Below are 23,873 nucleotides of genomic sequence, written 5' to 3' on the forward strand. Positions count from 1 at the left end.
AGGAAGTTAATGTTTGGGGGCATTTGAAAGCTCTTGTCTACGCGACCCCGGTACCAAATGTAGAGACTCTTCGTGCTCGTATTGTAGACGGCTGTCATACAATACGCCATTCTCCAGGGCTGCATCAGCGCATCAGAGATTCCATGCGACGGAGGGTGGACGCATGTATCCTCGCTAACGGAGGACATTTTGAACGTTTCCTGTAACAAAGTGTTTGAAGTCACACTTGTACGTTCTGCTGCTGTGTGCTTCCATTCCATGATTAATGTGATTTGAAGAAAAGTAATAAAATGAGCTCTAACATGGAAAGTAAGCGTTTCCAGACATGTCCACATAACATTTTTTTTTCTTTGTGTTTGAGGAATGTTTCCTGAAAGTTTGGCCGTACCTTTTTGTAACACCCTGTATAAGCAAGTCAAAACGTTTAACGGGAGCGAAGGTAGCTTATAACGATGGATACAAGAAGGGGTAACCCAGGTAGCACCTTGCACAGGAGGGTCAGAGAGTCTAAAGGCCGGACAAAGAGAAGTGGGTGTACCTGCCACATGGGAGGCTGACAACAATCCCCCCCCCCCACCACCACTTCCGCACCCCCTCCTCACTCCAGCCACACGAGCTTTAGCATAGAAAGTGGAGGGCTATTATAGCTTAGTGTAAAATGGGCTCTCCCCCAGGAATTGCAACACTTTGATAGTGGTTGTCTCGCCATCTGCAAATATCTGGGTAGTGAGACAGGCAAGCTGAGAGCGTCCCGCAGATCGACCAGCAGGGCACACTCAACAAGAACGTGCGTTATCAAGAGTGGACTACAGCAGCTGCATTGAGGAGGATGCTCCCGACGTAGAAGGAATTCTTCGGTGAGTCGTGTGGCCGACGCGTAGTCTGCACATAACAATGGCATCTTTATCTTCCAAGTACATGCTTAGGTTGTAATATGCTCGCAAAAAGCTTTATTGGTCCGTTTTGTGTATGCAAAACAATACTTTTAGACATTATGTATTACATTTCTTGCGTATAGTCAGTAGCGGCAGATTTAAGGCCCACAAAACTTGCCCGACGCTAAGACGAACTAATCATGACCGGATTACGAGCCCCCGTTCGGGGGGAAAAGTTTCCGCAAGGTGTGGCAGTGAGATTCCGAATTACAGTCCAGTTCCGCTGCCTGCTCAGTAACTCAGCAGCCAGGATACAGGAGGATCCGGTCGCAGTTGCGAAGTTGGCACGACTGCTGCGCGAGGCGCGGTGTTTACGTGCCGAGGTCACTGCCGAGCCAGGCCAACCTCACGGTTAAGCGAGCCTACCTCGGACCTAATGAAGTCGCCCCAGCTGCCTGCCGAAATGCTAGTCTCTAGTCGTTCACTTCGGGAACGGCAGCAGCGTAGGCTTTCAGCTCAGAGTTTCACTGTCCGCTTTACAGCTCGGAATCTCCGTTTACGCCTGTCCTCCGAGAGCGTGGAGGAACAACATGGGGCTGGAACGAATTAGATACCCTGCAGAGGAAACCGTCGAAACTCTACTACAACAGTCCTGCTATTACGTAACTTTGAGAATTATCTAAAGAAAATAAAAGCAGAGATTTTACATCACTTTGAGAACACGTCTTTACAACAGTGGAAGAGGTGGTAAATAACCGTCTCTACGTTGGCCGGAGACTATTGAGGACTACTTCTGGCTCCTAATCGCACTTCTTTACGAGCGGTCTGGTTCTCCCGTAAGATTCAACTACCGGTGAACCAATATTTACACAGGGTTAGTCAGCACTTACACAGCCGGCTGATATAGCCGAGCAGTTCTAGGCGTATCAGTCTGGAACACTACGGTCGCTGGTTAGAATCCTGGCTCGAGCATGGATGTGTGTTATGTCCTTAGGTTAGTTAGGTTTAAGTAGGTCTAAGTTGTAGGGGGCTGATGACCTCAGACATTAAGTCCCATAGTCCTCAGACCCATTTGAACCAATCAGCATTTACAGCTAAGTAAGATCTACGATCATGCTAAGAATTGCGGAATCATCTTCGAAGCAAACGTTTCATATCTTTACATACATTGACATGGTGTGCCAAGCATCTAAGTATTAAAATTAATCACGTGGTAAAGTATAGTGTCAAAGTCACTACTTTGAGATAAATAACAAATAGTTCGAAACATTTATTTAGATTTTCATTGTAATAAAAAACGAACACCTAATTAGCAAAACCTCAAGGTTACAGCAGTTACTCATGGTGACGTCCACCAGGATATCATGCTTTACTCTGCTTCCTAGGGAGCAGAATTCCTTCCCTTCATCTTCTACATGGCCACCAATTTTCATATTAGGTTCATCCCTGATCTGATTCCTCTTGCTCCTGAACACTTTCTTGTTTGATTTAATCTGAATCCATCTGCGGTGCTCCTTGCACTGTTCATTGCACGTATCAGGTCCTATAGTTACTCCTCTCTTTCACATTAAATAGTGACGACATCCTCAAATCTTCTAATTATTTTTCCCTGAATTTTAAACTTCAACCCTCCATCTTTCTTTTGTTTCCCTCGTTGACTATTCGATGCATGGATTGAACAGCAAAGGACAAAGACTGGATCAATGGCTTACACTCTTTTCTTCGAGAGCTCCGCTTGCACTTGCTGAGTCTAACAATGTTAGCGCCTGCAACATGTATGCCCGCAGTAGCACATTCAGCATAAAGAAAGCAGACAGCCGGCGGTGCTGACGGCCTGTGTGCCGATGGAGTCGACTTTTGCTGACGCTGTCATTACGATCTGTGCGTTCACAAGGATCTAGAGTAAGTACAGCTTCGCTTAGGATATAGTAACTATATCAGAAAATACAATACAATCAACATAAAGATTTAAAATAAGAAAAGCCTTTGAAAAGTGTGGTGAGCGTACTGTAAGACCTTCAGTACACACACCATCAGATTATTTGACTTGTCGCTCTAACGAAGTAGGCGAGTGTCAGCAATATGTCTCGTGGTCTTATCGTGGCATGTTTATCTTCTGCCGTTAGGTCAGACGATAGAAACGCCGCTTGCACGCTTAGAGTAGCAGATTGACTGTGACCAACTATAAACAGAACTTGATTAATTTTCACACACATTTATTAAAATAATAGCAAGCATAAAAGTTACTTAACTTGGTTCTGGAAGCTATTTACAATTGTCAGCCTGAAGTTCCTTTGGTAGTTGTACCTTAATCTTATTCGCACATATATCTCTGATACCTGAGAAAAGTGTCTATACATTTATCTTCATGGCTATGCACAAGAATATGGTAATCTTATTAGGTGCAGACTGAAACTTGACTATCGACTGGTACAGACAAATGTAGAACTCGTACAGACTGGTGCAGACAAATGCAGTCTGGTAGAGAGTGGGGCATACAAATGCAGTCTGGTGCAGACTGGTGCAGACTGACTAATCAGAGGTCTGTACACTCGTTATAATACCTCGCGCGTTCATCTATCACTGCGCGAGTGTGATCCGCGAGGAGAAAAGGTTCTACATTAGCAGCAATCTCATGGGCTGTGTTACATATTAATACGCGGATCGGCGGAGGCAGATTTTGGTCCGCCCTATGGGAGCGCCATCTCGTAGTGCGGAGATGGACGAGCGCAGCGCCTGTGCTGTTGTGCTTAGCGGGGCGCGCTCTAGTGGGAAAGTTGTGTACGCGCTGACTACGCGGAACTATGTGCACAACAAATAGATTAGAATAACTTAAAAGTCAACTCGTATTGAAAATGGTTTCCGTGCACCTCTAAACATTTTTGTCGTTCTGAAACGACATTCAAATTCTCTTTACACAGAATTATAACATATCGTTTCATTACTCTTGTGTGTTTTTTCTTTCAGTTGGATTACGAGTCTCTAGGGTTATTTCTCATTTTCCCCCCTTAAATATCCCATCGATAAACAGCACGGGGAGAGAAGTTCGAACCTCGAGTTGACCAGTTGGCTCTCCTTGTTGTGCACTATTCTTTGAAAACTTCATGACCACGAGGCAGCGATTGATGAGGAGGGGTCACGTAGCTCTACATTGATGGAGAAAGCAGTACCAATACTCAAGTTCCTTTAAGTGAGAACAAAGATCCTCCTAAATTTGAACATAATAGCTTGTATTGACAGTAATTTCAAAGAATTTCAGGCTGATGTTAGACTACCAGAACAGCGCATCAAATGAAATACTTCAGCCTAAATCAATTACTATAATCGTCACTTTAAGAATATGAATCTTCATTATATCAACTTTAATTATTTTAGACTTGATAATATTTATAGATTTCTTCAAAAATACTGAAACTATAAATATTGATGACTAAATCAATTATCAAGAAATATCAATACTTTTAATATATTTTTTAATCATAAAGAGATATTCCATGCACAGTATGAGGCCACGGACCAGTATCAATTAGACTGACTATCCTCTTAGCCTAAAAGGTGAAACCAAGCATAATCGATGTTAAAATAGTGTCACATCAAGTTCACCATTCACAATCCTATTAACCAGCAACCCGTATTATTACACCCTCTATTTTTTAGCAGTCGGAAGTAGTGCATAAACATACGAAACGTGGACCACAGGTGTGGTGACCTAAGTAGAGAGTGACAAGACTTGCGCTAAACACCTGTCAGTTGAGGAAGTCAGTCGTCTTATTTTATTTCGGGCTAGCAGTAATTTTTTGTAATATTTTTAGAACAGCTTCCGGAGTTCTAAATGAAGGTTCACTGTTACGCTTAGAATTAGAGACATCCCCATTCGACAGCAATTTTAGTATCAACTTCTGAACGCTACGTCACATAAATACTAGTGTTCCAGAACTGTTCCCGAAAAATTTCGTAGGTCTTTATAAATAAATTTCACTATACACACGCCCTATCAATCATACAGCACGGCGCACTTTACCTGAATAGCTCACTTCGAAGGAAAGACGTAACATCTTCACAGCCAAAACTGAGCTTCAACAACAATCTACGCCTGCCACATGATGGGAAGAACGGACGTACAGGAAAAAACGAACTCACAGCGTGTTGGTTCAAATGGCTCTGAGCACTATGGGACTCAACTGCAGTGGACATTAGTCCCCTAGAACTTAGAACTACTTAAACCTAACTAAACTAAGGACATCACACACATCCATGCCCGAGGCAGGATTCGAACCTGCGACCGTAGCAGTCGCACGGTTCCAGACTGCGCCCCTAGAACCGCGAGACTACCGCGGCCGGCCACAGCGTGTTGATTAGGGGGTGCACCTCTTCCATATATGACATTCCGTAGCATAAGCAACTGCACAATCTGAACTCTGTGGGTAAAACTATCTGGCCATATTGCTAGCAAACATTATGACAGCGGTCTTAGTGCGGACTCACCAGTATCTATTCTCCACCTCGTATTTTTCGAGATGTGCATATGACATTCACGTTCACGGTTTGCTGTTGATGAATTTCTTCCCGCAGAATTCAACATATACTGTAAACTTCGACTGTTGTGTAACCGTGGGCAACTATTTTCTGATAGTGAACTGAGTTTTTACGCTGTGTCAAGTTTGATGAATATCAAATACTCTGTGGCAGCACAAGAATGGTTGACAACTGACCTGTATTATCACCTCATCAGAAAGTATCACCTTCTACTTTAGTCACAGCCTGCTGCGGCTCATTCGTCTCCCTTACAAATCTGAACTCACTAGAGTACATAAACATCTGGATCCATTCCTTTCGGATGCTCAAAATATTTCTGCGTGATTCTGGCTAGGAGCCCCGTTATTTTAAAGTTCCGGAGCAGTGCAAGAAATCGATAGATAAACAAGTCTTTAGTGGTGATAGAATTCTAAGCAGATACACGGAATACTGTATGAATCGTTAAAAGGCATAAAATCCATGCTTTTAGCAGCTAATAGTACGCCCAGGAACATGTATCTTCATGCACTTTTTTATGAGACACTTTCACATACTTTGCCAAGAGAAATTTGAGTAAAGTGTTTCAACATAAAGCAAGTAATATGGCTATTGTACATTACGTAGTGCACAGTTATGTTTATAATTTATGTATTTGCAAATCTTCAAGGCAGTTCGTGTAAATAAGGCAAACTATCTCTACAAACAATAAACTATTATAGTGCATCAAAAATGTGGTCAATTTAATAAGCAGCAGTTAATTGGAGGCCCCAATGTATTTCGTGGACTACATCTGAACTTTACCTGTGATGTACAGGCAGTGTTTGGAGGTAGTACTTGGCTCACACTTGCTGTTGTGTGGGGCAATCAAGCAGATTATGGTGGCCTTAAAGCTTTTACAGATGCTAATATTCTGACTTGGAAGACATGGAGTATATCTGAGACTACAGGACTGTTGGCTAAACAGCCTTATGGTACTCTAGTTCTATATCTCGTTTAATGAACAAATGCATAAAAACGGAATGAACAACTTGGTTACACGCCCGAAAGTACTTCACCAATCAGTCCTGCCGTGAAAACCTTGTAGTTCATGTCTGAATATGGGGCTGAAGGTTATTTCATTCATTAGAAAGAGATGTTATACAATATTCTAAGAGTGTTTCAAAATTTTGATCGCAAAATTAGTGCTAGAATGTTTTCTTTTCGTGATATGATGTTATATTACATGTTACTAGCTACTGTTTATGTCGATGTCATGCCATATATACACTTTCGTAACTTATGAGTTGCAGCATCAAAATATTTTAGATGTTTTTTCTTCACATTTAAACGTAGCTTTTTACTATGCTGCTGAATACATTAAAATTTTTTAGACTTCCTGCTTGTGTGCGCACGTAGTTGCTGTATTTTAATAAATGTTTCGTTTCTGTTGTTGTTTATACAGAACATAGACGCGCAATAATGATTCTCTTGAAATGTAGACGGATACTTCCGCACTTACCTTTAGCTCTTCAAAACAATTGCAATTACAATATGCGAACGTTGCCAAGCGGCAGAAAAAGAAATGGAGGTAGATCGCGATGAAGTTACGACATAATCCGTTTTTCTCGTCCGCCATCCTGGATAAAAAGTACCGGCTAAAGCCGCGGAAATTGGCCCCGCCGGTCGATATATCGGGAGCGGGAGAGAATTTTAATAATCAGCGTGGAATTACGGTCGGACGGAGTGCTGATTAGACAGCCGAGAGCAGTCGCCCACTTTCCAGCGCCCGGTTTCTCCGCCAGAGCGCCACAGGCGGCCAGAACGCGAAGCGCTGTCTGTGTACGCAGAGCAAATCACCTCTCCAAATATTTCCCCAGCAAGCGCCGGCTTCCGTATGATCGCCAGCGGAAGCAGAGGTCGTGATTCTGAGCCCTGGGGGCAGAGCATGGTGCCTACTGTCTAGACGGAGAGGGGGAATGTAGGGGGCTGTGAGCGGCGGAGCGTTTGTGTGGATAGGATGGCACGGTGGCAGGTCGAAGGTAAAGCAGAAGGGCGCAGTTGCCAGTCAGCAGGGATGAAACAGGTCCGCTTCTGTGTACGTAGCCCCATATGGTACACCACAATATCGGGAGATGGAGGCACCAAGCAACCACTCTTCACACCGTGGCGCCACATGGTGTTTCGACCTGGAATCACCTAGCTGGCGCTCTTACTCGAAAAACAATTTATGCTTACTCCAAGGATGCTTTAGAGCGTCATATCCATCCGCTGGTGCTTGCGTCAGCCGCCGCAGGTGACACTGAAACCAGAATAACTTTTCTGCTTTCTCCAGCCAGATGGAAGAGGGAAGATTATTCTGGCACTAAGAGATAAATAGAAACATGCAGTCCTACTCAACCAGTTCTACAGTGATGGATCCAGTTGCAGTCCATCAGTATTTCCATGCAAATGTTACAGTCTATAGCTAATGTAGATGTAGATCAATAGCTGTGTAAGGTGTCAGAATAAATGGTCAGATTCGCACCTAGCATGAGAGCTTTATACATTGCAACGGGAAGGTGAATATGACACCTATCTTATTTCGGCGGTAATGAGCATATTTGCTTATCGGTATGTAATGCTAAAAGGGATGACAATAGACAGTAATTAACACACCATTCCTATAATGGACGTTTGAGCATAAGGTGGAACAAGTAGCAAGAGGCGTTTTAGTTCGGACTTCAGAGGTAAGAGGCAAGGCTACACTACAGCGGATACCACGGAAACCACTTAAAGGGGCGTCCCAGGCAGAAAGTCAACGACCGACCAGGAAGCGACGGAAAGAGCGAGTATAACAGCCCAACTAAGGGAGGACAGGGAAGAAAGCTTTTAGAAAACTGCGTTTCGGAATTCCAAATGGATACAGAACAAGAGCAGTGACGCAATTTCGATAACGTGTTCAGCAAGTGGTACACATGTGAGAGAGTCAATGTACACATTTATGGGTCTGGAATGGGCACAAAACGTCCGAATGGCGGAAACGCGCTAGGAAGGAGACAAGAGCCAAAGTTTCGACGCAGTATAATGGTAGGGATTTTGCGATTGGTAGAGAGAGTTTCCATAAAATAAGAGGAACGCTCCTTTTGGTCGAAAAAATCCGTGATGTGAAGAACGAAAGAATCCAGGTGGGGAGACTGTTTAGCTATGAGTAATACAAGACGAAATTTTGGGGGACTCTTCTTTGAAATGGTATCAAGTGCAGAATGGAGCGCATACCGCTCTGTAGGAAGCAGAGGAGCAATTTGCGTCAACACTGCGTTCACAGTGGCTGATATCCAGCTAGAAATTACAAACGAACCAGCCAATTAGTTAATTTTTATTGTGAGAGCTGTGCACACTTTTCCAACCATGCGCGTGTATATCGCTACATTCTAAGACTAGAGATGAGTACATGTTCTCTTGCATAAAGACAAATATGGGGAAAGTTTCTGCTGGAAAATTTAGCAAAGGTTTAATTAGTTTTATAGGAATTTCAGGGAAGAGAGCGGCCTAGCAGACGACTGCTAATCGCAGCTTAATGTAAATACCGCGTGCAGAGGTGTAAACTTGTTGGTTCACCAGCTTGCGTCCACTGTAAACTCGAGCGACCTTGGGTAATCTTTTTCTCAATTTGTCACAGAACTAACCATCCACCGTAGACTTGATTGTCAGCGTCAAAATAGTATCAAACTTTGCACCGGAATCAGACGATTTTCGTAGTACTGACCAACATCATAACTTAAGTGTAGGAACAATTTTGTAAGGAAACTTCTAGTTAAACTTAAATATTGTCGTGTTTAGCATAATTTAAGTTTCTGAGAGTTAATATTTAATATTGTTGTGTTCAGGATTCCTTCGCTTTTTGATGTGGTTCAGATGCGTTATCCTGACAAGTGTTTTTCGTTGTCACATTGAGAACTGCTAAAGCATGTATTTGTGTGCTAATATTGCGACATTGAAGATGTCATTTCAACTTACACCGTTGTCTTCAATCCTAGAATAAGTAAACAAAAAAACTGCACCTTACAGCTGCTGTCGTAAAAGGATGCCTATGATGGACTGTTAGACACTGAATTTCCAGTGAAATTCAGATTAAAAGACTGAATTTAGTAACTGTGATAGACTCCAGTAAAAACAGAACTCAGTAGATTTGATACTTAACGTTCAGTATGTTACATTAGACAAACGGCCTTCAACTCCTGTGCCACCTATAAACACTTCAAGTTACATAATAGTAACTTTATTACATGTTTCATATTGAATTTTCAGTATTAATTATTTTAATGATGATGGCCTGTGACCACGTACGTTGCAGACCATGGAAGCGTGCTACCTTGTTAGGCAGTGAATATTGTGTGTTGGGACGTTCGCTTTCTGTTGGATGTTAGGCGCCACACTTGCTTGAGCGTAGCCCGCTGCCAGGCACTTAAATGTGATATGCTGAGTATCCACGTAGATGTAGAACGAGGTACTTCACACTCTGGCACAGTAATGGCACAGAAAGTTATTTGAGGCGAAAACAACGGCGAGGTTCGTTTATCTTTGGTATTTGATGTTCTTAATTTTGTTATTCTAGGTAGCCATTAAGAGTAATTTTTAGGGTGTTTAGATGGAGTGTTTTTAATTGTGCTTGTGTACATTCACAGGGTGTATGTACATACCACATTAATGCAATGAACGCTCAAAATGACGTCCGTCAACCTCCATGCATGTGGCAATACGTGTAACGACATTCCTCTCAACAGCGAGTAGTTCGCCTTCCGTGATGTTCGTACATGCATTGACAATGCGCTGACGCATGTTCTCAGGAGTTGTCGGTGGATCACGATAGCAAATATCCTTCAACGTTCCCCACAGAAAGCAATTCGGGGACGTCATATCCGGTGAACGTGCGGGCCATGGTATGGTGCTTCGACGACCAATCCACCTGTCATTAAATATGCTATTCGATACCGCTTAAACCGCACGCGAGCTGTGTGCCGGACATCCACCATGTTGGAAGTACATCGCCATTCTGTCATGCAGTGAAACATCTTGTAGTAACATCAGTAGAACATTACGTAGGTAATCAGCATACATTGCACCATTTAGATTACCATCGATATTATCTTTCCTCCCGTAATGCCGCACCATACATTAACCCGCAGGGTCGCTGATGTTCCACTTGTCGCAGCCATCGTGGATTTTCCGTTGCATATGATGCCTGTTTACGTTACCGCTCTTGGTAAATGACGCTTCGTCGCTAAATAGAACGCGGGCAAAAAATCTGTCATCGTGCCGTAATTTCTCTTGTGCCCAGCTGCAGAACTGTACACGACGTTCAGAGTCGTCGCCGTGCGACTGCTACTGCATAGAAATATGGTACGGGTGCAATCGATGTTGATGTAGCATTCTTAACACCGACGTGTTTGAGATTCCAGATTCTCGCGCAATTTGTCTGCTACTGATGTGAGGATTAGCTACGACAGCAGCTACGACACCTTCTTGGGGATCCTGATTTGTTGATGTCGTGGTTGAAGTTTCACATGTGGCTGAGCACCTGCTGATTCCATAAATAACGTAACTAGTCGACGAACGGTCCGGACACTTGGATGATGTCTTCGAGGATACCGAGCAGCATACATAGCACACGCCCGTTGGGAATTTCGATCACAATAGACATTTATCAACACGATATCGACCTTTTCCGCAATTGGTAAAAGGTCCACTTTAACACGGGTAATGTATCACAAAGCAAATACAGTCGGCACTGTGACTATTACGCTGCCATCTATCACAAAGCGAAAAAAGTGGTCCAACTAAAACATTCATATTTCTTTAGGTACTACAGCAAATTGTCATAAAAATGGTTGTTCCTGTTTTAAAAAAACGCAGTTGATATGCGTTTGACGTATGGCAGCGCCATCTAGCGGGACAACCATAGCGCCATCTGGTTTCCCCCTTCAAACAGGACAAGTTTCGTACTTTGTAGGTTTTTCGTTTGACGCTTACTTCGTGAGATATTTGTCGCGATCAATATCAATCGACCACCTTGTATAGTGTGTGTGTGTTCCTTAAAGTACATATTATTTGATCCAGCGGCCATATAATAACGTTTGTCAAAGGTTTCTTTGACGTTAACCGCATCTCGACATTTAAATAATTCACTAGTAAAGGTGAAAATTTGTGGCGGACCGGGACTGACCCACATTTCCCGTTTAATGGAAGTTGTCACCTTAACAGCCTTTTATACATGAAATAGATCTACTAAAGTGTATTTGGGGGTCTATCACTTCTAGTGTCCGCGGTTGCCTGTAGATTTTCATAAACTGACAAAAGCAGGTTGTTTAATAAAGAGAAACTACTGTTGTGTAAACTTAGAACCAAGTCCGTAAAAAATGTGCCTGTAAATGAAGACTAATTAAGTGAACAAGTAACGCAATACCATCCAGTAGGAAAGAGGATAGTTGAGAGACCACGTAGAAGATGGGACCAAGTGGGGAAAGCAGTTAAGACAGGCGCGTAATAGCTGAACCTAGGAATATGAAAAATAAGTATCAGCTCTTTTGCTTTAAATTACAATGGCTTCCCTCGTGTGTGCCCCAGGTCGTAATAAAACCCCATTTCTGTACGCTGCTGACACATTTACCACCAGTAACGCTCTACATTCTGTGGACTATTCTATATAAACGGCATTTCCTAAACGAAGTTCATAGTTTCTGCTCAATCGAACTACAGTCACCACAAGAGAGTGTAAGAGATTTGACTAACTCAGCCGAAAACTACGTGAAAATATTAGTTCGTCGCACGAATACATCGATACCGTACGATAATTCAGGGTCACAGCAGCTGGCAACAATAGTTAGATCTTGTGACTGGGGCTACTGCTGAACGACTGATCACCCCACCCCTCTCCCCTCCACCACCCCCACCAAAATGTGTGTAATATTTCAAGGACACAGGCCATATCAGTGCATTATGCAAAATGATAACTTAGAGGAATACAAATTCATAGGAATAAAATGACCATAAAATATGGCCCTCATAGCAATCAATCAAAAATAACGTCTTTAACGATCCAGCTACTGTAAGGCAAATAGAGGATCCCACCTAATGTTTCTCACTGGGTCAGTAGAGTTCACTTATCTGTCATTTTACTTTTGACGTCACTCGCTGACATCTTCAAAGCAAAACTGCAGCAAATAAGCGCTGTGTAAAGGAATTTAAAACCTCTGCTGATAGAGAAACTCCGAAAAGGTAACACTCACGCACATTGTAATCACTAGCGCCATCGTAAATCAAACATGACCGACGTCAGAAGTTATCGATAGTGAAATTCACACTCAACGGGTGAGCTAGCATAAATTCTGTCTCTCTGATTTTTGACATGGGAGAGAGCAGGATTGCATGCAGAAATTAAACAAAAACCACCATTTCTATCTCTGTAATAAATCTGACGGTGGAAGCTTTTGACGACGCAACTTTATCCGTGCTAGTGGATGGTTTAAATTTTGCATGGACACCCAAGCGTTTGGCAGTGGTAGATGAAAAACTGATGCTCCGATAAATCGTGTTCCAACACACTTTGCTACTCTCTAACTCAGACAGAAGCTTCGTGTAAACTTTAATACCAACAGTTCGCCATGGTGCCACTTGTAAGTTGTCGGTTCATGTGCGTCGAGTCCAGACGAAAATAACGCAGCAACGAAAGGTATTTTGATTTCTCCGTGTGAACAGGTGCGATACTTTACAACTTTGAAGTGTTATTTACCGCGTTAGTATGGCACTGAATCCCTTACAGCTCAGAGCTGCACAGATCGCCCACGTGTGATCGTTTAAGACAGAGTGCATTCAACAGAGTTTTTTGCACGTTGTCTAGAGAAATCTGCCAGCCGAGGTTTGGTCACTGTTCCTGTCTCTGTCTGGCGTACTTTGTGGTGGTGTATGTGTTTTGAACCAATCGGCACTCGGTTCCTACGTGTCCTTCATAATGACGATAAAAAACAAATTGCACTGTTTGTGAATTTATGCTGTACACGCAGTAGGACAGAACATCTTCGTTCCATGTTTAGATTTCAGTGGTGGGGCTGTCTGTTGTTGTGGTCTTCAGTCCAGAGACTGGGTTGATAGAGCTCTCCATGCTACTCAATCCTGTGCAAGCCTCTTCGTCAACGAATAAGTACTGCAGCCTACATCCTTCTGAATCTCCTTACTGTACTCATCTATTGGTCTCCATCTGCGATTTTTGCTTTCCAAGCTTCCCTCCAGTACTAAACTAATGATCCCTTGATGGGATACCCTACCAAATGATCCCTTCCTCTAGCCAAGTTGTGCCAGAAATTCCTCTTCTCCCCGATTCAGTCCCTCGCCTCCTCATTATTTACGTTATCTACCCATCTAATATCCAGCATTCTTCTGTAGTACCACATTTCGGAAGCTTCTTTCTCTTCTTGTCTACACTGTTTATCGTCCATGATTCACTTCCATACAAGGCTACACCCACTTCCATAAAAGACTTCCTGACACTTATACCTATACTTGATGTTAACAAATTTCTCTTCTTCAGAAACGCTTTCATTGCCGTAGCCAGTCTACATTTTATATCCTCTCCACTTCGACCATCATCAGTTATTTTTCTCCCCAAATAGCAAAACTCATTTACTACTTTCAGTGTATCGCTTCCGAATCTAATTCCCACAGCATTCGAGTACATTCCACTATCCTAGTTTTGCTTTTGTTGATGTTCATCTTATTCCCTCCTTTCAAGGCACTGTCCATTTCGTTCAGCTGCTCTTCCAGGTCTTTTACTGCTTCTGACAGAATTGCAATATCGTCATCAAACCTTAAAGCTTTTAATTCTTCTCTACGGATTTTAATTCCAGCTCGAAGGCTATATTCCATTTAAGTGAAACACAGAAGACGAACCGCAGCCAGGTCGAAGAGACGCTCTCCGAATCTTCGAATGGTTTCTGTTCTTTCTAGCGAAAAGATTTATGGCTCTTTCTATTTTGCGGAAAATATGTATGCACAAATAACGTACCTGGCTATGTGGGAGATGTGGCTTTTTCAAGAACTGTAAGAATATGCCTAAAATGTCATTTTTCGAGAGTGCACAGCACCGTCGCACAGTCAGTGCACGCAAGTGGTGTCTCAACGGTAAGTCGGTCGTAAAGGTCGTACGGATCTCGCTCTGCAGCAGTGGCTATTGAAGAATGTGAAGGACTCCGTCTATGTGGCTTCCCTTGCAACATCCTTGGCGAAAAGCAAAGCAGCATAGTAGCGGCAGCAGTGAACACAGTAACACCGGACAAGGTCCCAAAAGCATGGACGAGATTGATTATTTTATGGGTGCTTGTCGAGCATCAGGAGGGAGACACGTCTCAAACTTTCGAAAGGTAAATGAAAACTTTGATCCTAAGCGTACATCTACATGGCTACTCTGCAATTCACATTTAAGTGCTTGGCAGAGGGTTCATCGAACCACAATCATACCATCTCTCTGCCATTCGATTCCCGAACGGCCCGCGGGAAAAACGAACACCTATACCTTTCTGTTCGACCTATGATTTCTCTTATTTTATTTTGATGATCATTCCTACCTATGTAGGTTGGGCTCAACAAAATATTTTCGCACTCGGAAGAGAAAATTGGTGACTGAAATTTCGTAAACAGAGCTCGCCGCGACGAAAAAGTATTTGCTTTAATAACTTACATCCCAACTCGTGTATCATATCTGCCACACTTTCTCCCGTATTACGTGATAATACAAAACGAGCTGCCCTTTTTTGCACCCTTTCGATGTCCTCCATCAATCCCACCTGGTAAGGATCCCACACCGCACAGCAATATTCTAACAGAGGACGAACGAGTGTGGTGTAAGCTGTCTCTTTAGTGGACTTGTTGCATCTTCTAAGTGTCCTGCCAATGAAACGCAACCTTTGGCTCGCCTTCAGCACAATGTTATCTATGTGGTCTTTCCAACTGAAGTTGTTCGTAATTTTAACACCCAGGTACTTGAGAATTGTACTATTTATCGAGTAATCGAATTCCAACGAATTTCTTTTGGACCTCATGTGGATCACCTCACATTTTTCGTTACTTAACGTCAACTGCCACCTGCCACACCATACAGCAATCTCTTCAAAATGGCTTTGCAACTGATACTGGTCTTCGGATGACCTTACTAGACGGTAATCGTAAAAAGTACTCCAAGATTTTATCTGGAAAGATATGACAGATGTATAGTGGTTAAGTCGGGTTGTTATTTTGAAAATAAAAACTTAGTACGCCTACATGTCAATTAGAATTTACCTAATGTTTCTCTCTTCAATTATGTACATTGCAGAAGTTAAAATCTTGTGTCAGCAGATGAGTCTTTTTCAAATTCTCAGTGAAAAAGATGATAATCTAGTTAATTTGCTACTGTCATGAAAGTATTATAGCCACAACTTTCCTTCCACCGTTTTGCAGTAGATGGCAGTAGTGGCAAGTGGTGATGCAGATGCTATGTCGTAAATGTCCTTCAATAGGCGTAGGCATTTGTAAACATAACTAAATACTAAACTCCGCCCGAACAGGCCATAAAGGCCCAACGGTACCGACCGGCAGCCGTGTCATTCTCAGCCCACAGGCGTCACTTGATGCGGATACGAAGGGGCATGTGGTCAGCACAACGTTCTCACGGCCGTTTTGTCAGTTTACAAGACCGGAGTCGCTATTTCTCCTCAGTTGGACTCGCAAGGGCTGAGTGCACCCCGCTCTCCAAGAGCGCTCGGCAAACCGGATGATCATGCATCCAAATGCTAGCCCAACCGGGCAACGCGTAATTTCGGTGATCTGACGGGAACCGCTGTTACCACTGTGGCAAGGCCGTTGGCATTTCTAAATATAGTGCCATTAAAATATTAATCTATTCATGATTACATCATAAAGTTATTTTCAATTAAATATGTCCATTTACGAGCCCAATTCTCGTTGTTTGCGGGCAGTTTCAATTTTTTGCCTTAGCATGAAGAAATCGGGACTAAGTATCATAAAACGATGGGTAAGACCTATGGTGAGGCAGCTGTTAGTGAAAGAACGTGCAGACAGTGGTCTCAACGCTTCAAGAACGTCAACTTGGACGACGAAGTCCAGCACGGTGGTGGAAGAGTTTTAGAGGCTACTGAAACTGATGGAAAGGATCACAAGAGAAAGCTTTCGAAAGCCACTGGTGCTTTTGAAACAAGCACTGAAAAACAAACGGCCACATTACAGGGGTAGACCTGAAAAAGTTATTTTTCAGCACGACATTGCTCGAACCCAAGTCGCAAAATCCGTCAAAACATACTCGGAAACACTGAGTCGGGAAGACCTGGATCGATTCATGGACCTCCTCAAAAGACCCCAAGATCTTCCACCGCAGGATCCGTATACTGCCCGAATGTGGCAGTAAGTTGCGGCCAGATATGGCCTATACTTTGAATCGTCGATGTAAGTTTTGCGCAATAAAACCTCGAACTATGAGAAAAAACGACATAAGTTGTAGATCTAATAGTTATGGAAGATATTTATATGGGAACCTACAGGGCGCTCTCCCACTGAATCTCAACGATATCAGCTCGACCCCGAACCCAGTTCTGAAATCCAGACACTTGCTGACACACATTGGATCAACACCACACAGTGCGACTGAATCCGCAACGGCGCCCGTTAGCTGGGACATCTGCAGGCATTCGACACGTTTCGGCTGCGCTCAGCAGGCCGCGTGCGTGACTTCAGCCGCAATAACACTTGGTCTGTCGTGTATCGAATGGAACAGTTGGGCCGCGAATCGCCTCCTGCAGTCTCGATGGGCCGGGGATCAAACCAAGGTCGTCTCAGCCAAGAGACCCTGTGCTCCGGCAGCGCCCTTCACCGCTCTCCAGCCACCGCTCTCCGTTCTACGGCTGGCCTGAGTATCTGCTTATAGTTAAGCAGAGACGCCTTCTCTGACACTGCACGAGAAGTGAAATGTGCTGCTATAGTATGCGTCACGATATTAGAAACCTCAAGGTCACTCCGCTTCCTGCAGTACTCCGATGGTAAGTGCTGTGATTCGCTCACGTCAAAGCTTTGATGGCACCATGTACACTGTTAATGTAGAAGGTCAGAGCCAGATGAATTTTCAGGGTTTGTGTGCGATGTCTTATGTTCACTTGTGATTTCGGTCTTCCATGGAATGCTACAGCGATGTGTGTTTGGTAGCGAGCAATATGCAGGAGCAATGGCCTAAGCATGGTGCTACTCTGTTTGGTGAGCGTAAGTGGCGAAAAAAATTCTAAAACAATCAAAAATTGTCGTATCAGACGTAATGAAGTCTTTTTACTAATCTATGCAACAGTGGAGAAGCCAACTATAATATCAGTTTTGCACAGGTTCATGAAGGGGCATCAAAACATTGTGGTTTTCCCGAATCGTCTGTTTTTCATGTTAACACTGATTTTCCAAGAAAGGTATATAAGTGAAAAAAAGAAATTGCAGGATTTGACGATTTTGACAAAAAGTGGGTGCGAAGAACTTTACTTCGATAGTACAACAGACGAGAGTATCTGACGGTTAGAAATATACAGACTGATCTCAGTGAAACAGTTAAGTATTCTGGGTCAGGAACTTTCGGTCTTTGTTTCTTCTACTCACTTGGTATTTGATCGAGAATGTATGATGGTGGAAAAATAATTTCAATGGAATTCAAAGACACTGCAACAGCAAGCACGAAGTTTCGTGTGAAATGCCGTTACTGCGTGCTGAGGGCAATAGTCCTGTAGTATACTTCGATAAAACTCGTAGTGTCGCAAAATTACGCGCACAAATGTATTTTGGTCGAGTTCAACGGAAATATTACCGCGAATATGCCTGCGGTTACTTTTACATCGCGTACATTGTCGATATGGGCGATGGGTGCAGTGACAAGGGTTCAATAATAACTGCAAATAAAAAAAAATCCTGAGGTAGGGAATGCTCTTATTCGTATTAAGGTATTGGAACTAAATTTAAGGTGGCAGAATACAAGTACTGTCACGCTATCGCACAATGAGTCTCTCATAAAAAGTCCGTCCATACACGATGTAACATAATAATGATGTCTCAGATGTTTCCAAAATTAACTGCACAGTCTTCTCAACGACCGTATCTCTGGAAGTTTGTTCAAGTTCCAGCAGAACGCAAATTCATCAACGACGATAGTTACACAAGTGGAACATTTTCGCACTTCTTACAGTATTTTATTTTATATCTCGCAATACAGAGGTTTATGTTTCCACAATGGATCACAAACATCTACAAACGATGAGAATGTTAATATATCAATTTCCCTCCAAATATGCCAGTGGTTCTGTTTTTCCCACAAGTTGAAGAAAAAAGTTTTTATTCATTGATTTAGTTTTTATTTATTTGTTTGTTTTCCTTGTAGCTGGAAACAATTTCGTTTTGGAAAGCACCTCATCGTATACTAGATTAAAAACAGATGTTCAATACATTTTTTCTCTAGGAATTTTTACTAACTTTGAAATTATCACTAATTGTCAGCGCTGCAGGACTGTGAATGATCTTGAGGTGCCTATTTTCGCGGCGCTGGCCATAGAAAGGTCGCTGCCGTGACTCGTGGACGAGAAGCGCTGACACCGGCGAACCATCGCCAGGCTATCCCAGCCTGAGTTTCATCGGACGTCGACGAACGCCTCCTGTGGGAGCGTAGTTTGTACAACTGTCTAATTAGGAACTCAATTAACAGTCACCACTGACTACCTTCATCTTTTTCTTTGAAAATCTGTCCTCTCCATTAAACCTACCTGATGAACGCCCCTGTGTGGCAATCAATATTCAAGAATAGGCAGAAAAATGTTTTTGTCCTTTGCGGATGAGTTACATTTTATTCAAATTCTACCGCTGAATTTCAAACTATCCTCTGCAATACCTGCAATTAGTTTTAAACTGTCGTCATGCCATAAATCACATCAGACCCACTACCGTAGTTGTCTTACGCTTGTGACAGTTTCCATTATTTATTGGTTAATATTGCACTTAAACAATAATCTATGGTATGAAATTATGACGTTCTCCTGCAGTGAAAGCAGCCTACAATTAGCGCTGGTTGTGGCTCTTGCTTAGTTTCACAAAATATTCTCTCTTGTCCGAGAACAGATCAACCTTCCGACGAGTCATATATATACTATCTGTTCAGAATTACTCTGGCATCTAATATGGGATACCTTCATCATTTGACCTTATGACAGCTTGACCTCTGCTGGGGACCCCTTCAATAAAGAGTCTGTATGTAGGTCGAGGAATGGCAGCCGATTGTACATCAATATCGGGAACCAGATAAGCAGCTATGTTGGACGCTAGGATCTGGAGCAATGTCGACGTTCTGACTCATTCCGAAGGCGTTCCATTGGGTTCAAGTTGCGACTCTGGACAGGACACATTGTTGTGGTCCACAAATCATTGGTCACAAATGCTGCTTTGTGACGGAGTACATCATCACGCTGACACAAACAACCATCGTCTCAGAGATGATTCTATAATGAAAACGGTAAACAGTGACGTAAAATGTGCTCATCTCCTTCCACGTTTAGCGTTTTTTTGAGCGCAGTAGGGGATCCACATTCTAAACTCGGAAGACATCCAGATACTTTATCGTCAACTACTCCACATTTCACTTTTGGCACTACACATGATGACAAGTAATGTTCCGCAGGTATTCCCCAAATCCAAATCCATCGATTGTACTGCCGTAGTGTATGGTGTGACTCGTCACTCCAGATCACTCGTTTCTATTTATTCAGTGTCGTCACCCTTTACACCAAGTGACGCTTCACAATGGCTACACAAATGTGTGGCCTATATGGAGTTGCTCGACAACTGTGACCTATTATTTTTAATTCCTTATGGAGTCACTGTGCTAGCTGTACTGCTGGTAGAAATTTTGAACGCAGGGGTGAGCTCTTCATCGGATTGCATGCGAATTTTTAGAACAACCCTCCGAAATGGTCGTCTTCCTTCAGCTGTGGTTATTGCTTCCCGTTTCCTCTCCACTATCACTTGATCAACTTTACAAGGATTGAAATGTCGCTGATACTCAGGTGACATCCAGTGGGTAGTCCACGTTCGAAGTCACTGAGCTCTTCTTCGCGATCCACTCTTATGGTCCTGCTTCTCTGCTGACGAAAGAGACACCGCAGTCTCGCATTTATCCGCTGACACTGGGCTAGTGACTTTCCATTAAAATGTCAACACTGTACGGGACTACACATAATGAATGTACGAGTGCAGGTTGTATAGACAAGTGGTGGACGACGTATGAAAGTTTGGGTGTGGCCGTGATTTGTGCTAGCGTAGTCCAAAGATAAGGCGACCTTTCGCGATAAACGACAAATCCGGGTCGAATCCCGGTCCGGCACAAATTTTCATTCTTGTCAGCTCATTATACACCTGATGCCTGTCCATACCCTCAACTGCAAATACACTTCATGAACACTATAAGAGTACCTGCCTCTTATTACGTTGATGCATCCGGCTCTGGTGGCATGTACTAGTAAATCCCGCAATACATACGGGTCACGGATACTTTCGATCAGTTCATTGTAAATTTCAACCAACTTTTTTACTTAAGTAAGAGACGACTGGAGGCCTCCATCTGCAGATATTCCAATCTCTGAGCATTCGCCTCCGAAATATTTATTTAATTTAGTGCACAATGTATCTTCTTACGTGAGGATTTAAAAACGCGTATTAAACATTGTGTCTCGCTATTTTCCTTCTCGGTGATTTTGTTTGCCCCTAGAACCAATTCTACAATGGAAATTCTTTGTTTAATTTAGGTTCTGATATTTTAAAGAGTGCTATAAAGTTATAAATGCTAGAAACTGTACTGTAAGTGCTTTTCAGAAAAAGCTGTCGTCAAATACAGTACTCGTTTCTTCATAATCAGTGCAGTTATTGTACCTGGTGTGTCACAAGAGACAGGAAAAAACCTGACTAAGCGGTTCTCCTAACTTAGGTTGGCCTGTTTTGACATAATCACACTGGTTGCGCTCTACAACAACGGTGCTGTAACTCATCGTATTTCCGGTCGTCTACGCTTGCCACAGTGCCAGTTGTAACTCTCTCGAATTTCTAGTAAGACGTAGGTACACAGTGAAACAAGCGAGTCGCAATGTGTGTTTGTTCTGGAACTGCGAAATTCCCTGGTCGTAAACAACGAAGCGGAGCTAAATACACTCGGAGCGAGTCGGGACTTTCACATATCGCACAGCCGGTGCAGTTCAATTACGTGTCCGACAAGCGTTCGCAGACGTATAGCTCAGACGTGACTCCATCCAGGGAGCAGGTCTATACAATAGCAGGCCGAGCGGGAAAGACTTCGCTGACAATGTGCGGAGAGCATGCTTCTATTGTCCTGGACAAAATTATGGCTGCTTCCGTTCGTGAAGTATCTTATCCTATAAGTGAAACTTTCCAGTTAAAAGCAGCAAATAATCATCCAAAAACTGGTCTGATATGAGGAAAAATTGTGTATTAATATTTTGTGTTCACGTGGAACGAACAACATTTCAAACGCCAGTGACATGATATATGGATCTGACAGCTTGCTGCGTAATTATATGAAACTGAAATATAATAATAAAACCAAGAAATAAAATATGAAATTAGAGATGAATTAACACTAGAAAATAAATTCTTATGAAGCCGCAAGTAGTTGTATTTTCTTAGTAGGAATGATCTCTGATTGCACAGGCCTTTTACTGCACCAAACAACTTTTTTTCGTATATCTAACTTTGCGAAACCAAGCACTCCGTCTTCAGGCCACGAGTGTCCTACCGGGACCATCCGTCCGCCATGTCATCCTCAGTGGAGAATGCGGATAGGAGGGGCGTGGGGTCAGCACACCGCTCTCCCGTTCGTTATGATGGTATTCTTGACCCAAGCCGCTACTATTCAGTCGAGTAGCTCCTCAATTGGCGCCACGAGGCTAAATGCACCCCAAAAAATGGCAACAGCGCATGGCGGCCTGGATGGTCACCCATCCAAGTGACGATCACGCCCGACAGCTCTTAACTTCGGTGATCGCACGGGAACCGGTGTATCCACTGCGGCAAGGCCGTTTCCTGCGGAACCAAGAGTCCGGCATAAAACTCATAACTGACACAATTGACACAGGATACTTAAACTGTGTCCATAAAATTCTTTTCACGATCATACGTGCTCAAATATGTAGGATACTTTTCTTCCATGAGTTAATAACGGGGCTGTTCGGAAAGTTAGATCTGATCAGATGCGAAATGGAAACAACAGTCAAAATCCCATGAAGCTTTGGGCGTTGTCTGTAGTATGCCTGTCGATCGCATCATATCGCTCTTCTCAGTTCTGAGTGCGAAGTGTGCACGTAAAGTGGCCTAGAATAATAGCGTCTCTTGCCAAGTATGAGGGCCTAGTGGGACATTTCGCATGATCCCATTGCAGCACACATAACTATCATGAGTTTCCTTCTTCATGGCAGTTTTCGGCCACACTCTGCTGGGATAATGAAGATACTCTTGCACAGCGTTTTCAATGGGAAGTGTTTGATGGCCCACAATACAGTCCGTAACTGGCTCATCCTAAATTTCATCTCTACCCACGTGAACCGCTAGCTATGAAGACAGATTCTCGCCCAGACAGGGAACTGTTGACCAGCTCAGAGAATTGGTAGAAACAACAGACTGCTGTCTTCTGTGATGGGGGCACTGAAAATGGGTACAACGCTACCACAGATGTCTAAGTCAGAGCGGCGATTAGGCAGAGATGTAGCTCGATGGCGTAGCTAACTGTTTAAAATATAACATTTTTGATTTTCCAAGTGATTTCCATTTGGCGACAGATCCGCCCTTACTTTCCTAACAGCCCTCTATCTTCATTGAGTGATCATCGATGCGTGTATTTTAGTTGTGTAGTACATGTATAAGAATTCTCATACTGTCATTCTGACAGGGGCACGAATTCGCTACTGAAACGGTTCGTGAAGATTCCTATGTGTCGTCAGAGTGTTTTTTTTATTACTATGTTTTCGTAATTATGTCATCATTATCTTCACAAGAGAAAATGGTAAGTGTACCTGGATCAGAACATGAAGCGAATTCTTTATGTTACGTGTGCTTGATTTTTCCTGCCGCGAATTAGAGATTTTATTCTTTATTATCCAATAATTGCGCGTTTATCTGCGTTTTTATCCTTTCTCAGGTATGGTAGTTCCTTTTTCTAGATAATTATGCTCCTTAAGTGACTTATCGAAGTGAAATTTGGAATATAGATGGCAAAAACAGTTCAACTGTCAGTGATCTGTTTAACTTATGTAATTTGGGGGACACATTTTTATCTGCTAGGTGCTATTTTTCTTGTTCCTAGTTATGTCTTCTCTCAATAATGGTGAAACGTTTCCGATATTGGTCCACAGTGATGCTGGGTTCACCTAAGAGACCACGGAACTGTTTAGTGGGAAACTCTTCTCA

Source organism: Schistocerca gregaria, chromosome 5 (genome assembly GCF_023897955.1).
Source record: "Schistocerca gregaria isolate iqSchGreg1 chromosome 5, iqSchGreg1.2, whole genome shotgun sequence".
NCBI classification, from domain to species: domain Eukaryota; kingdom Metazoa; phylum Arthropoda; class Insecta; order Orthoptera; family Acrididae; genus Schistocerca; species Schistocerca gregaria.